At 48.3% G+C, this 16,975-nt stretch overlaps 1 protein-coding gene across 1 annotated transcript in view; it reads left to right on the top strand.

Annotated features, from left to right (window-relative positions):
* The first annotated feature begins 6,030 nt into the window (after positions 1 to 6,030).
* The window catches only part of CYFIP1 (cytoplasmic FMR1 interacting protein 1), a 95,304-nt gene continuing 84,359 nt past the window's right edge, over positions 6,031 to 16,975 (top strand). Inside the window, exon 1 of the mRNA XM_062205027.1 lies at positions 6,031 to 6,121. The gene's annotated coding sequence lies outside the window, so the exon portion shown is untranslated. The remainder of the gene's footprint in view (positions 6,122 to 16,975) is intronic.

Here is a 16,975-nt window from a genome sequence, read left to right as displayed (position 1 = left end):
CATTACACCCCAACGTCAGCCCTCATTCCCTTTTTTTTTTTTTTTTTTGGTAATGTTTGATAGAGAGAGAAAACAAAAGATCCTATTCACTTGTTCACTCCTCCAATGCCACATGGCTGGAGCTAGGAGCCAGGTAACCCAGATCTCCCACGTGGGTGGAGGGAACCCAATGACTCCAGCCGTCACTGCTGCATCCCAAGGCCTGCGTTAGCAGAAAGGTAGAATCAGAAGCCCTGGAGCTGGAAGTCAAACCTGGGATGTGGAGCCTTATCTGTGTCTCAACAGCCACCCCAAACACCCACTCCAACACTTTCTTTTGATGGAAGTTTTTTATTTTTTAAAGTTTTATTTGTTTATTTGAAACGCAGAGTTACAGGAAGAGACAGAAATAGAGCAAGATCTTCCATCCACTGGTTCACACCCCAAATGGCCACAACTGCATTAGCAGAGAGTTGGTTTGGAAATAGAGCTGCTAGGACTCAAACTGGCGCCCATATGGGATGCCGGCACTGCAGACGATGGCTTTACCCACAATGCCACAGTGCCGGCCCCTTTATGGAAGTTTTAAAAGTTGATCAAGTTGTGGTTTTTTTTCTATTTACTTTTCCTGTTCTAAGAAATCTTTGCCTACTTCTACTACAAGATTGTGAAGTTATTCTCTTATATTTTCTTCTAGATGCTTTGTACCTTAGTGATTGCCTTTAGGTCTATGATCAATATCGAGTTGATTTTGGTTTATGGTGTGAGGGAGGGAGTTGAGGGTCACTTTTTCCCATGGTTGTGCAGCTATTCCAGTGCTGTTAACACACATACAGACTTTACCTTCTCTCTGGAATTCTGTTGACTTCCTTAATGAAATTCAACTGACAAATAGTATGTACTTATTTCTCACTTCTGTCCCATTGATCTAGTTGTATATTCCCCTGCCAAGGCCACCTATTTTAATCAGTTTGGCTCTGTAAAATTGCTCTTGCTTCTTCCTTGAGTGCTCACTAGAATTTCCAAGTGAAATTTTGTAGGTCTGGAGTTTTTATTTGTAGGAAGACTTTTCACTACAGATTCAATTTTTTTTTTCTCTTTTAAAAATTTTTTTCTGATTTTTGGCCAGCGCTGTGGCTTAACAGGCTAATCCTCTGCCTAATGGCGCCGGCACACTGGGTTCTAGTCCCGGTTGGGGCGCCGGATTCTATCCCAGTTGCCCCTCTTCCAGGCCAGCTCTCTGCTATGGCCCGGGAAGGCAGTGGAGGATGGCCCAAGTGCTTGGGCCCTGCACCCGCATGGGAGAACAGGAGAAGCACCTGGCTCCTGGCTTTGGATCGGCGAGATGCGCTGGCCGCAGCGGCCATTGGAGGGTGAACCAACGGCAAAGGAAGACCTTTCTCTCTGTTTCTCTCTCTCACTATCCACTCTGCCTGTCAAAAAAAAAAAAATTTTTTTTTCTGATTTTTAAAAAAATTTTCTTTTCTTTTAGATTTATTTATTTGAAAGTCAGAACTACAGAGTTAGAGAGAGAGGGAGAGAGAGAAAAAATATTTTCCATCTGCTGGTTCACTCCCCAAATGGCCACAATGGCCAGGCCAAAGCCAGGACCTTTATCTGGGGGTGCAGGGACCCAAGCACTTGGCCATCTTCTGCTGCTGCTCGAGCAAAAGCAGAACTGCTGGGCCTCGAACCGGCAGCCATGTGGGATGGTGGGATGCTGGTACTGCAGCCTGAGGCTTAGCCTGCTACACCGCAGCGCCGACCTCAGTTGTTTCTTCCTCTTACCAATATGAGACTGTTCATATTTTTCAAGTGTCAGCTTGGGAAAGCCATGGGGGTTTTTTTGACAAATTTATCTATTTCCACTAAATCATTGGATTTATTGCCATAAGTTTTTCAATAAAATTTCTTTAATCTCGCCTTATTTTATAAATCAATCTATTTTATTTTCTCGTTTTTTTTTTTCCTGATGTTGTTAATCTTTTAAAAACCAGCTTTGCTAGGGTATAACAATTTTATTACTTTTTAAAAAGCCAGCATTTGGGGATTTTTTTCAATTTGATTATCTGTTTTTTATTTCATTGACCTATGTTCTTACCTTTATTATTGATTCACTTCTGTTCTCTTTGGATCTCATTTGCTCTTGTTTTCCTGACTTTTTGAAGTAAAAGTTCAGATAATTTATTTTAAATCTTTCTTATTTTCTAAATATTTAAAATTTTTCCCCTGAGAATTCCTTAGCTGCACTCATAATTTGGGTGTTGTGCTTTTCATTGTTTAAAAGTAAGTATTTATGCTTATCCTTTCTTACTTACCTATTTGAGAGGCAGACATAGGTAGATAAATGATAAATAGATTGATAGATGATAGATAGATAGAGGGGGTTCATATGCCAGCTATGGCCAGGAGGCAGAAGCTGGAGCTCAATACAAGTGTCCTATGTGGGTGGCAGGAGCTCAACTACTTGAGCCATCACCACTGCTTTGCAGGGTGAGCACTGGCAGGAAAAGGGATTCAGGAGCCAGAGCTGGGTTTACCAATCAGGTACTCCAAAGTGGATGAGAGTGTCCAAACCGGGCCCTTAACTGCTAGGACAATTGCCAACTCATGTTGTTGTCCAATGTATTTTTCAACTTCCATTGTGGTTTCTTTTTTGATGAAGGGAATATTTAGAAGTGTATTGTTTAATCCTCAAATATTTGGACATTTAATTTATTTTAAAATATTTGTTTTCATTTTATTTGAAAAGTAGAAAGAGAGAGAGAGAGAACACGCTATCTCACTATCTTCCATCTGCTGATTCACTCCCTGAATGCCTACAACAGCCGGAGTGGGGTCAGCCTGAAGCCAGGAGCCTGCAGCTCAATCCGGGTCTCCCACATGGTGGCAGGACCCAGGTACGTGAGCTGCCCTAAGATACGCCTGATGCCGCCAAGGATGCCTGTTAACAGGAAGCTTGATCAGATGTGGAGGAGCCAGGACTTGAACCAGGCACGTGGTATGTGGACCTCCCAAATGGTGACTCAGGTGCAACCCAAACATCTGCCCCCCAAAATTATCTTTTTAATGTTACTGCTTTCTGGCTTAATTTTGTGGCGATGAGAAGATTCTGTAAACAGAACATTCAATCTCTGAAATCTATTGAAACTTGTTTTACTTATAGCATATGGGATATTTTGTAGACATTATATGCATATTTGTAAACTTTTTTTTTTTGACAGGCAGAGTGGACAGTGAGAGAGAGAGAGAGAGAGAAAGGTCTTCCTTTTTGCCGTTGGTTCACCCTCCAATGGCCGCTGCGGCTGGCGCATCGCGCTGATCCGAAGCCGGGAGCCAGGTGCTTCTCCTGGTCTCCCACGCGGGTGCAGGGCCCAAGGACTTGGGCCATCCTCCACTGCACTCCCGGGCCATAGCAGAGAGCTGGCCTGGAAGAGGGGCAACCGGGATAGAATCTGGCGCCCCAACCGGGACTAGAACCCGGTGTGCCGGCACCACAAGGTAGAGGATTAGCCTGTTGATACACGGCGCCGACCTAGGCTATTTGCTTTTAAAATTATGTGTTTTTTATTTTTGTGTTTGCCTGTCAATTACTAATAGAGAGGTGTTAAAAATCTCTTATTATGGGGATTTAGTTGTATTTTGTTTTTTTTTTTTTTTTGAAAGTCAAAGTGACACAGAGAGGAGGAGACATCTATATACACATAAGAGAGAGACTCTTCCATCTCCTGATTTATTCTCCAAATGCTTGCAAAAGCCGGGAGTCCAGAACTCCATCTGGGTCCCCCCCGTGGGTGGGAAGAACCCGAGTACTTGGGCATCATCTGTTGCATCCCAGGACTATTAGCAGGAAGCTGCATTGGGAGCAGAGACTTGATCCCAGGTACTGCCATATGGGATTGTGACGTCTTAAGTGGCAGCTTAACTCACTGCACCATAACACCCATCCCCTTCTTCCTTTGATTCTATCAAGCATTTAAAAACTTATGTGGTAGACTGGCGCTGTGGCTCAATAGGCTAATCCTCCGCTTGCGGCGCAGGTACCCCGGGGTTCTAGTCCCGGTTGGGGCGCCAGATTCTGTCCTGGTTGCTCCTCTTCCAGTCCAGCTCTCTGCTGTGGCCCTGGAGTGCAGTGGAGGATGGCCCAAGTGCTTGGGCCCTGCACCCGCGTGGGAGACCAGGAGAAGCACCTGGCTTCTGGCTTCAGATCAGCGCAGCATGCTGGCTATAGCAGCCATTTGGGGGTGAACCAACAGAAGGAAGACCTGTCTCTCTAACTTTGCCTGTCCAAAAAAAAAAAAAAACTTATGTGGTGTACATATACTAAGATTTTTTTTATTTGAAACATAGAGTAATGGAGAGAGAGGGAGAGACAAAAAGAGTGAGATCTTCCATCTACTGATTCACTCATTCTCCAAATAGCCAAAACAGCAAGGTCTGGGCCAGTCCAAAGCCTGGAGCCAGGAGCCAGGAACTCCTTGCTGGTCTCCCTCATAGGTGGCAGGGGCCCAAGTACTTAGGCCAGCTTCCACTGCCTTTCCAAGTCCATTAGCAGGGAGTTGGATTGGAAATAGATGAGCCAGGACTAGAACTGGCACTCCCACGTGGGACACAGGCACCACAACGTAGGCCCTGCAGTGATTTTTCTGAATGATTCAACTCATTTATTTTTACCACATGTCTTTTTTTGTCTCTGTGGTGCTCCTTGACTTGAAGTCTACTTTGATATTGATAGAAACACTTCCTTATTCTTAGTATGCACGTGGTATATACCCTTATATGTCTTTTGAATTTCAGCCTCTTTAATTTTCTCAAAATACATCTCTCTTAACACATATATTTGGATCTTCTTTATATCCATTGGGACAGTTTTTGTCTTCTACTCTTAGTGTTTAGTCCATTTACAGAGAGAGAAAATCTTCCATCTGCTGATTTACTACCAACATGCTGGCAACCCTGGCTGAAGCCAGGAGCTTCACCTGGGTCTTCACCCACGTGGGTGCAGGGGCCCGAGCTCCTGGGTCGTCTTCCATTGCCTTCCCAGGTGCATTTAGCAGCGAGCTGGATCAGAGGTGGAGCAGCTGGGACACCAAACAGTGCTCTTATGGGATGCCGGGATGGCAGGCAGCAGCTTTGCCCACTGTGTCACATCGCGGCCCTTCTATCTTCTTTTGATTGGGTTTGCACTCTATCTGCCTCTTCTTCTTTTATTAATTGCTCTAGGAATTATAATATTTTTAAGTGATCGATTTATGTCCTGTCATTTCACCTACAGTGTCATAACCCTTTGGAACCTAACTTTGACATTCGGCCCTGGGGCAGAGAAAAGTAGCCATCTGTTCATTGAAAACGTGTGGGTTAGGAACCTGGGTGTTACTCAGAGGCCCTGTGTTCCAGGAGCCTGAGGGACCTCCGGAGCCGCCGGCAGCAGCAGTCTGCAGAGGGAGAGATTCTCCGGCCAGAATTCATTCGCTGTTCCGTTCTGCCTGACCCAGAGCACAGCCCGTGGGTCACCCAGCCTCTGGTGGCCGGGCTAGAACACTTGACGGCTGGGTGAGGGGGAGCACGGAGCTCGGGCCGTTCTCCTAAGCGTGTCTGTGACAAGCTCACACCGTCAGTAGCTCCACGGGATGTGCTCCGCCTGCCTCCAGGATTTGGGGGGGCGTGTGTGTGTGGGGGGGTAGTTCCAGCGGGGTTTCCTCGGGCCAGCCATTCCCATCGGGGCTGTGATCCGTGCGGAGGGCAGGGGCTCACGCTCCGCGGACCTGCGGGTGAGCGGGCCTCCTCCCCGGCGGTGGGGCGCCCCAGGGGTCCCCCCCAACCCAAGGCCCTGCGGTAGCTCCTCCCGCCCCCCGCGCGGACCCCTGCCCCCTTTGGTTCTGGAGCGGCGGCCCCACGGCCGATCCCCGCGGAGGTCGCCTCCGGGGGCCGGCGGGACGGAGCGGGCTGGGCCGCGGCCCGAGCGCGGAGGGAGGAGCGCCAGGAGGAAGGGGCCGAGCCGGGAGAACACCCGCCCCGGGAGGAAGGGGAGGAGGCCGGGTGTTTCCTGGCGCATTCCCGGCCCGCCCGGGTGACTCACTGAGGCAGGAAACTCCCAGCGCCCGCCGGGACCCCCGAGCCGCCGCCGCCGCCGCGGACGCAGGTAACGGGCGTCGATGCTCCCACTCCCGCGCGCGCCCTGCAGCCTCCCGTGGGGTTCGGGGCTGCCCTGGGGACCCGAGCCGGCCAGGGCGGCGGCGGCGCTGGGCCGGGACTTGCCCGCAGTGCGCGGCCTCCCGGGCGGCGAGGCCTTCCCGGGGTCGCCGCAGCCGCACACGCCCGAACCCTCGGCCGCGGAGCGCCGGACCCCGCACTCCCACACCCACAGCCCCGGCCCGCAAATCCCTCTCTCCCGCACCCGGGGCCCCTGCGCTCCCGGAACTACGGCCCCCGGGCCCCTTGGTCCCGGAACCCCCGGCCCCGGCGCCCCCCGGCCCGGTGCCCGCGCCCCCCGGCACGTGGCGGAGCGCCCGGCAGGGAGGGATACACGGCGCGTTGCGTGGCATTGTTGGGAAGCGGGGAGAGCGGCGTGTTCGTATTGCGCTAGGGTCGTGCGACGAGACCTGACCCCGCTTTTGTGGTCAGGCGAAACCGCTCTGCGGCTGCAGTGGGGAGAGGAGTTTGGGGCTTTGTTCGGGAGACTGGATGGCTGCGTGGGGAGCGCCGCTCGGCACAGCCGTTCCGGATCGGGTATTTTAAGCCTCAGAGGCTTCATTTGCAGCACATGGTGGGTGGGAGAAGAAGGTGCGAGGGTTTGGAAATGGGGTTGGAGGAGCGTCGTTGGCGCTAGTGCCGCTCAGCTGTGCCGCTGAGTCTGGACGGCCCGGATAGCCACTGCTGTCCACGCCCGCGTCCGCCCCCGGGGGCCACTGCGACCTCGGGAGCCGCGCGCCCCGTCCGACCACCTCTGCCGCTTGGCGAGCCCCTGGTGGGTCCTGGCCGCCGTGATTGCAGCGGCAGTGCTACCTGGCGCTGGTGTCGGGTCGCTGTGCTCAGACCGGTCAGGTGCCTGGGACGCGGCCGCTGCCTGCGCAGGTGCCTGGACCAGTGCGGGTCCCGAGCCCTGCACATCGCGGATGGTTTTCTGTGCACAGCCTACACCTGCAGACGCGGAACAATCTCGTGCTGAATCCACGCGGGCCGCGCCAGGTGTGCAGGGGTAGGAATCCGGCCGATGATGTGGGGTTCGCTGCTGCCTCTTCCTCCAGCTGCTTCCTCACTGGGAGGGAGGCAGAACGCGCGGTGTTGTGGCCGAGAACATTTCCTGTGCCCTACATGTATTTGTGTGCCGATAGGCTGCTCGTACAGAATAGAGCCCCTACGTGTCTCTCTCTCTCTCTCTCTCTCTCTCTCTCTCTCTCTCTCTCTCTCTGTATTTAAATTTATTTTAAAATTTGCATGCTGTCAAACTTGGGTTTTGCTGTGCAGTTCCGTGAGCTTTGACCAGCTGATACAGAAGCGTGTGAGGGCAACCACAGTTAGGAAATGGGCCGGCTGCAGGATCCCCCATGCTGCCCGGGCGGTCCGCCTTGCTCCCTGTCGTCCTCCATTCCCGGTGCTTTGCTCTTCCCAGAGTGTTGTATGTGGTCCAGGGGTCTGGCTTGTTTCACATAGTTAGCAGCAAGCATCTGAGATGCAACTGTAGTTTGTCCCTGAGGACTGAAGAAGGGAGGTTGGAGAGTGTAGCTCTGGGGTACAATGTGAAAGAGACTAGAATCGCATTTTGAAGTGGTGAGAAAACTTACAAAACTCTAACTCATTAAAACCACACAGAACTATGTATACTGAAAGTGAAATTCCCTTAGAATTTCTCTGTGTGTTCGGTTTTTTTTTTTTTTTTGTAACATGCTGAGATTGTATTGTGTGTGCTGTCATACATTTTCACTTAACGATGTTACATTACTTAAAGATCTTGGAAATCTTTTTCCTGTTTTTTTTCTAAGATCTTGTAAATCTTCATATGTTGGTGTACACAAATTTCCCCATTCTTTTTATGACTATAGTATTCCATAGGAGCATATTTTATTGAGTCAGCCGCTGTTGGCATTATTCATCACCACAGTCTATGCTTGTGTCTATTTTTGTGTAATACTAACTTTGTCATACTGAAGGCAAATTTGGGGTTTAAACAACAGCTAACACTTCTTAGGTGTTGACGTTGTGGGCATCATTCTAAACCAGGTCTACTTTTCCTATAAAGGTCCAGGTAGTAGCTGTTTTAAGGCTTTGTGAGACACTTAAAAATTATTTATCGGAGAGGCAATGTGAGAGATTAAGACAGAGCTCTCATTTTCTATATTTGTTTGCTTTCCCTAAATGCCCACAATGACCAGGGCTTGGCTGGGGCTGAGGCCAGGAGCCGGGAATTGAGTCAAGGTCTCTCATATGGGTGACAAGGACCTAATTACTTGGGCCTGCACCACTGTCTTCCAGTGTTTGCATTAATGAGAAGTTGGAATTGGGAGCCAAGCCAGGCATCAAACCCAAGAAGGCTAGATATGGAATATGGACATCTTAACTAGTGTTCTTTTTTTGTTTGTGTTTTTTAAACTATATGTTACAGAGAAGGAGAGGCAGAAGTAGAGAGAGGAAGAGACAGAGAGACCTATCTGCTGGTTCACTCTTCAAATGACCTCAAACACAGCCAGGGCTGGGCCAGACTGGAGCCAGGAGCTTCCTCCAGGTCTCCTACATGGGTGCAGGGGCTGAGCACTTGGGCCATCCTTCATGCTTTCCCAGGTACATTAGCAGGGAGCTGGATCAGACGTGGAGTAGCGGGCACTTGAACCAGAGCCAGTATGGGATGCCGGCATTGAAGGCAGTGGCTTTACCCACTACGCCACAACGCTGGCCCCTTAACTGGTGTTTTAAGTGCTAGGTTGAATGCCTGCCCTGTGGGACATTTGGATTCTCTGTGTAGCACCAAAGCAGCATGCACAATAGGTGATGAATGGATATGGCTTTGTGCCAACAAAACTTAGTTACTGAAAAGAGGCAGTGGGCTGTCATTCTATGTAGTTATATAACTACCCTCAAAGGTAGGTGCAAATATTCCCATTTTATGGATGAGGAAAACTGACAAGGAGAGAAGTACTGGTGCTAGGTTACAAGTCTGATAAGTTCAGACTCTTAATTCAACCATCTGACTAGCACACTTGCATATTTCAAACTTGCACAGGTTTAAAAATTAGAAGGATGCCGGCGCCATGGCTCAACAGGCTAATCCTCCGCCTAGTGGCGCCGGCACACCGGGTTCTAGTCCCGGTCAGGGTGCTGGATTCTGTCCCAGTTGCCCCTCTTCCAGGCCAGCTCTCTGCTATGGCCCGGGAAGGCAGTGGAGGATGGCCCAAGTGCTTGGGCCCTGCACCCCATGGGAGACAAGGATAAGCACCTGGCCCCTGCCTTCGGATCAGCGCGGTACGCCGGCCGCGGCGGCCATTGGAGGGTGAACCAATGGCAAAAGGAAGACCTTTTTCTCTGTCTGTCTCTCTCACTGTCCACTCTGCCTGTCAAAAAAAAAAAAAAAAAATTAGAAGGAAGCTGCCAGATACCCAGATACCTCCCTCCCTCGTCCCCAAGTGTCAGAACCTGTAAGGTAACCCTCAGGTGCCCACTGAATCACCCACTGGTGCTGCTGCTGGGAGAGTGACCTTGCTCAGCGACCGCCCCACAGCACCTTTACCACTGCCCGGGTGTTCTGTGTTCTCACCGAGCCCGTCTGGATTCCGGGTCTGGATCTGTGTTGCACCAGCACCAGTTGGTAGAAAGGTCAGCTCAGTCAGTGCCTGGGGCCTCCCAGCTGGCTGGTGGGAGGAAGGATAGAGAATTCTCTGGCAAGTCGGCTGCTTTGACTTTGTTGGTGCCTGCTCCACGAATGATCACCCAAGCCTGGGTGGGCGCGCTGCTTGGCCTGCCACAGCTCATTTTCCTTCTTTTTTTTTTTTTTTTTTTTTTGACAGGCAGAGTGGACAGAGAGAAAGGTCTTCCTTTTGCCGTTGGTTCACCCTCCAATGGCCGCCGTGGTAGGCGCCCTGCGGCCGGCGCACCACGCTGATCCGATGGCAGGAGCCAGGTGCTTATCCTGGTCTCCCATGGGGTGCAGGGCCCAAGGACTTGGGCCATCCTCCTCTGCAGTCCCAGGCCACAGCAGAGAGCTGGCCTGGAAGAGGGGCAACCGGGACAGGATCGGTGCCCCGACTGGGACTAGAACCCGGTGTGCCGGCGCCGCAAGGCAGAGGATTAGCCTGTTAAGCCACGGCGCCGGCTCCATTTTCCTTCTTGAGTAACATAGAACTTAGGAGATTGTGATGAATGTTAAAGGAGATAACACAGGAATCCCACAGTAAGGGAGGGTTACTGTTTGTACTGTTTTCTAAAGCTTTTATATTTGAAAAATGTATTTTACAGTGGGAGGTTTTAACTAACATGTTACAATTACACTTTCTGCTTTTGCCTCCAAAATTTAGCCAGCTCTGGGGCAGGGATGCTTGGGATGCCCACACCCCATAGCAGAGGGCCTGGGATGGAGTTCTGCCTGCTCTTCTGAGCCAGCTTCCTGCCAGTGCACACCCTGGGAGGTAGCGGGCGATGGCTCAGGTGCTTGAGTCCTAGAAGGAGTTTCTGGCTCCTGATTTTGGCCTGGCCGAACTCTGGCTGCTGTGGGCATTTGGGGAGTGAACTAGTGGGATCTCTCTCTCCCTGTCTCAGATTCTCTTTATCTTTTTCTAGAAAAAATATTTATTTATTTATTTATTTGCAAGGCAGAGTTATAGAGAGAGGATGAGACAGAGAGACCCTCTATCCACTGGCTCACTCCTCAAATGGCCTCAGTGGCCAGGACAGGACCAGGCCAAAGCCAGGAGCCAGGAGCTTCATCCTGGTTTCCTATGTGGAGAGGAAAGCAGCGGCCCCAAGTACCTGGGCCTTCCTCCTCTGCCCTCCCAGGCACATTATCAGGGAGCTGGATCAGCTGGGACTAGCTGATCATATGGGATGTCAACATGGCAGGCTGAGGCTGTACTCCTTGGACCACGACGTGGGTCCCCTCAAATAAATAAATCCTTTTATAAAAAAACTGGTGAGTAGACAAACAAATGTGACGTATCCACACAGCGTAATATAACTCAGCACGAAAAGGAATGAAGCCCTGATATAGGCTGCAACACCAATGAACCAATGAAAGTGAAAGAAGCCACACAAAAACATCACATACTTGTATATTTTGGTTGATGTTAAATGTACAGATAAGGCAGCTCTGTAAGCGGAGACACAGTAAATTATGATTACGTGGGGCAGGACTTAGGAATGGGGATTAACTGTTCATGGTCGGAGGCATCTTCCCGGGGTTATGACGAAAAGTCACTGTGCACTTAAAGTAGGTGGATGTTGTAAAGCAGGTACATCGTAACTCAATAAAGTTGCTTGAAATTTCTGTTTTCAAATCCTGCTGAGATTTTCCATTGAGATTGTGTTAGATTGATAGGTCAATTTGGAGGGGCTGGTGCTGTGGCATAGCAGGTAAAGCTGCCGCCTACAGTGCCAGCATCCCATATGGGCACCAGCTCGAGTCCTGGCTGCTCCACTGATCCAGCTCTCTGCTGTGGCCTGGGAAAGCAGTAGAAGATAGCCTAAGTCCTAGCTTAAAAAATGGGTAAAGGACTTCAGATGTTTATCTTATGACCCAGAAATAACACTTCTAGATTCTACCCTACTGAGATTTCTATAACAAAAAATTAAGTTTACCTTATGACCCAGAAATAACACTATGTAGATTTTTCTAGATAAAACATGCCCACATAAAGGCTTGCGTAAGAATCTCCATAGCAGCATTTTCAGAAGTAAGAAAAAATTTAAATACTTTTTCAGGGGCTGGCATTTGTGGTGCAGTAGCTTGGGCCACCTATGATGCCAGCATCTCACATCCAAGCCCCACTTCGAGTCCTGGCTGCTCGGCTTCGGATCCATCTCCTTGCTAGTGCGCCTGGGAAAGCAGCGATGGATGGCCCAAGTGTCTGGGCCCCTGCCGCCCAGAGGGAGTACTGAGCTCCTGGCTTTAGCTCGGAGCAGCTGTAGCTGTTACAGACATTTGGGAAGTAAACCAGCAAATGAAAAAAATCCGTGCCACTCTGCTGTTCAAATAAATCTTTAAAAAAGAACATTTGTACTTCAAAAAGATGCCATTTCAGTAACTTCAACAAATCAAATACTTAGGTATAAATTGAATAAAACAGGATCTGAGCCGGCGCCGCGGCTCACTGGGCTAATCCTTTGCCTTGCGGCGCCAGCACACCGGGTTCTAGTCCCAGTCAGGGCACCGATCCTGTCCCGGTTGCCCCTCTTCCAGGCCAGCTCTCTGCTGTGGCCAGGGAGTGCAGTGGAGGATGGCCCAGGTGCTTGGGCCCTGCACCCCATGGGAGACCAGGAGAAGCACCTGGCTCCTGGTTTCGGATCAGCGCGATGAGCCGGCCGCAGCGGCCATTCGAGGGTGAACCAACGGCAAAAAGGAAGACCTTTCTCTCTCTCTCTCACTGTCCACTCTGCCTGTCAAAAAAATAAATAAATAAAATAAAATAAAACAGGATCTGTACCTGAAAAAGACGAAATGAAAGAAATCAAAGATCACTTAAAGAAACGGGGATTCCGCAGTCATAGTCTGGAACAGTCAGCCTAGGAAAGCTGTCCTCTCCAAACTGATCTCTTTTGTTTTTTCCTAAAGATTTATTGATTTATTTGAAAGAGTTACATAGAGAGAGAAAGAGAGGCAGAGAGAGAGAGAGTGAGAGCAAGCGAGAGGGTTCACCCCCCCGCTGGCCACAACAGCAGAGCTGCGCCAATCTGAAGTCAGGAGCCAGGCACTTCCACCAGGTTGTTTAGTTTATTTTTGTTGTTCTGGATGTCAGTCCTTTATCTGATGGATGATTTACAAATATTTTTTCCCATTTTATAGGTTATCTATTCACTCCCTGTTGATAAGAGTCCTTGAATGTACACACTTTTTTTTTTTTTTAATATAGTCAGACATATGTATTTTTCTCTTCTGTTGCCATTAAGCTTGGGGTAGTCAAGAAATCATTGCCAATGCAAAGTCATTAAGCTTTTCTAAGAATTTTACAGCATTAGCTCTTATATTTAGGCTTTGTATCTTTTCTGAGTTGACTTTCGTATGTTACAAGGTAATGGGTCTAACTTAATTCTCTTGTGTGTTGTCACTCAGTTTTCCCAATACTATTTGTTGAAAAGACTGTTCTTTCTCCATTGAATTGTTTTGACATCCTTGTTGAAAATCATTTGACTGTGTATGTGAGGGTTTATTTTACTGTGTGATGTTTAATTCTGGACTCTTTATTTTATTGGTCAGCATGTTTGGTTTTATGTCAATACTGTACTGTTTTGATTACTGTGCTTTACAGAAAGATTTGAAGTCAGGAATTATAGGACCTCCAACATTTTACTCCTTTTCAGTTTTTTTTTTTTCCTGTTGCAGGTCCCTTGAGATTTGCGTGCAAGTTTTGGGATAGATTTTTCCATTTGTGCAAAAAACAAAAAAATGCCATTAGAATTTTGAAAAGGAGTGCATTGACTATAGAGGGTTGTATTGTCATCTTAACAACATCATGTCTTCCAATCCAGGAACTTAAGATAGCATTTTATTTGTGTCTGTTTTATAATTTTAATATACAAATCTTTCACTTCTTTTTTTTTTTTTTTTTTTTTTTAAGGTTTTGTATATTTACCTGAAAGGCAGAATTACAGAGTGAGAGGCAGAAACACAGAGAGATCTTCCATCCACTGGTTCACTTACTAGATGGCAGCAGTGTCCAGGGCTGGGCCAGGCTGAAGCCAGGAGCTTGGAACTCCATCTGGGTCTCCCATGTGGCAGGGGGCCTAAGCACTTGGACCATCCTCCATGCGTTCCCAGGTGAATCAGCAGGGAGCTGGATCAGAAGTGAAGCAGTTAGGACTTCAACCAGTGCTCATATGGGATGTTGGCATTGCAGGTGCTGGCTTAACCCACAACACTTCAATGTCTGCCCCTAATTTTATTATTAAAATATGCTATTTTGATGCTATCCTAAATGAAATAGTTTATTTTCTTTTTGGTGGGTTTTTGCTAAAGTATAGAAATGCAACTGATTTTTATGTGTTTTCTGTCCTGCAACTTTATTAAATTCATTTATTAGCTCTAACAAGTGTTTTTGTGGAATTATTAACATTTTCTGTATAGAAGATCATTGTCATCTGCAATTTCATACTATGAGGCTGTGTGGTTTGTCAAATATGTCTATAATTGTTGTCTTATTGATGGATTGATCGTTTTATTATAATGTTTCTAGAATTCATTATGACTTCATGTCTAATTTTGTCTTACTTGTATAGCCACTTCTGCCTGCTCTCTTTTGGTTTCTCTGCATGCTTTATCTTTTTCTATTCTTTTAGTGTCTTCCTGTTTGATTCTCAGATGACCTGTAGTTGGTTCATGTTTTTTACCCATTCTGTAAGTCTGTGCCTTTTGATTTGAGTGTCTATTTACATTTAATGCAATTTTATATGGTAGGATTTAAACCTACTGTTTTTGCATTTGTTCTCTTGTATCTGTAGATCTTATAGTTACAGGTAGGGGCTTAAACATGGCAGCTCTGGCCTGATTTCAAGTTACCTAATAGGAGAATTCCAGGTAGAAGATTTGCATTTGCATGATTTTTTTGCATTTAAGGCCTCTCGGAACATGTTCTTATTTTGTCTTTATTGGTTTTAAGCCTGGTGTGCATTTGTGTTCAGCAGAAGTTCATTGAGCATTCATTTACCTTGTTCTCCTATCCAGCTTCTTCATGGCTACTGTCTTCTATGCATGGCTGTGGGGTACAGAAATGATGGGCCTTGAACTTTGCCATTCAGATTTTTCAGTTGTAGATGAGACAGATTTATAGTGATAGCTACTGTGACCTTGAAACCATCATATTGGTGATTTTTATTTTATTTTTCTAAAAGACTTATTCATTTGAAAGGCAGATTTACAGAGAGAAAGGGAAATACAGAAAGAGATCTTCCATCTACTGGTTCACTCCCCAAATGGCTGCAGTGGCTAGAGCTGGGCCAGGCCAAAGCCAGGAGTCTAACTCCATCCTGGTCTCCCACATGGGGACAGGGGCCTAAGCACTTGGACCATCTGCTGCTGCTTTCCCAGGCACATTAGCAGGAAGCTGGATCAGAAGTGGAGTAGCAGGGACTTGAGCTGGTACTCATGTGTTGTAGGCAGTGGCTTTACCTGCGCTACAACACTGGTCCCTGTGATTTTTATTTATGTCTTAGGTACTTAAATAGCCAAATGCCATGCCCTCTTCCTTGCTGTCTCCTCAACACATGGAGATACTTTGGTCTATAGGAGAGAAAAAAACAATGCGAAAACAGTGGGTTCTATCTTGGAACTTGATTTTATAGCCAGAATTTTATGTGCAGAGCCTTTGAGATTGCTTCTTATGCTCATGTTGTCCTGACCGGGACAGTGGGAATGAGTGTTGTCCTTTAAGATAGTCACAGGAAGGGGCACACTTTGCTCTAAGAACCATACAGATCCAACTCAACAAGTGGTGTGAGGATCAACTTTGTGTTTGAATCCTTGTCCAAAACTTGACTTACTCAAGCTGTTTCTATTTATTTATTTGAAAGGCAAAGTTACAGAGAGGGAGAGACAGAGTGCTATGGAGGTCTTCTAACTGCTAGTTCATTCCCTAAGTGGCCAGAGCTCCATCCAGGTCTCCTACATGGGTAGCAGGGGTCCAAGCACTTGGGCCATCTTCCAGGCCCATTAGCAGGGAGCTGGATCAGAAGTGGAGCAGCCAGGACTTGAACTGGTACTCATATGGGATGCCAGCATCACAGGCAGTGGCTTAACCTGTTGTGCCACATCCAGCCCTGTTTTTATTTTTAAGGCCTTCAATTAGATATTATGCAGGTATAATATCTGCTATACTTAGAGCCTACAGACTTAAACTTTAAGCTTCTCTGAAAAAGTCCTTCACAGCAACATCTGGACTGGAGTTTGACCCAAAACTGGGTACACAGCTTAGTCAGATTGACATGTAAAAGTAGCCATCACAAGGGGTAATTAATTGTTGTTTTCTCTCTCAGCAAATTGTACTTTAGAGCACTGCCTCCTGTGCTTACTGTGTGGGGTACAGAGAGTAGACGGCGGGATCCCTGCCCCTAGAACTTCTAGCCGACCAATGAGAACCGACACTGCCAGCCCTCCCTCCACCGGGAACAAGAGACCCAGGTGCTGGTCAGACCCCAGGCACAAGCCATAGGAAACCATAAACACTCTCAGCGTCCACACGTGCCCTATATCCACAGGAGGTGAACAGCCGGGTGGACCCCTTTGGAAACGGCCAGGTCTGGGGCACTGCCACAGGGACAGGACTTTCTACCCTGTACTTCTGTGCCTCCCTGGCAGACGGTTATGCCAGGAGCGTCTGCCGTCTGTCACTTGTCCTTTAGTCACCTGTTTTGGGCTTACCTCCTGAGTGTGTGCAATTGGTCCTATGAACACTCTCCGTTGCCTCCTTCTGCCCAGGTTCAGGTTGGAAGGCAGACGTGTGTGGTCGGTCACCTGTGGGCTGTGGTTCAGCTTGGCACGCACAGCCAGGGGTGGTGGGCAGGCCTGAGGACCTCAGCAGGTCTGAGCAGCGTGTAGCCTGGTGCCCGGCTTTCCATTCGCTTTGGCGTGAATGGCTTAGGTGCCCACGTACTCTAGCTTTGTACCCGTAGCAGGTGTATTACTCCAAAGTTAGCCAAGAGTGCATATTCCACTCTGTGCGCTTCGTGATTTCCTTTAGGAAGATCGGAGTTGGCTGCTGGTGGGACAGCGCCACTCCTGTCACCCATGCCTGAGCTGCGGGAGCCACAGACTCGAACCAAGACACCCATGCTGAGCTCCTCCGCCAGCAGCCGGGGTCTCTCC

Source organism: Lepus europaeus, chromosome 11 (genome assembly GCF_033115175.1).
Source record: "Lepus europaeus isolate LE1 chromosome 11, mLepTim1.pri, whole genome shotgun sequence".
Lineage (NCBI taxonomy): Eukaryota > Metazoa > Chordata > Mammalia > Lagomorpha > Leporidae > Lepus > Lepus europaeus.
Note: the sequence above shows the minus strand (reverse complement) of the source record. Positions and strands in the feature narration are given on the sequence as shown.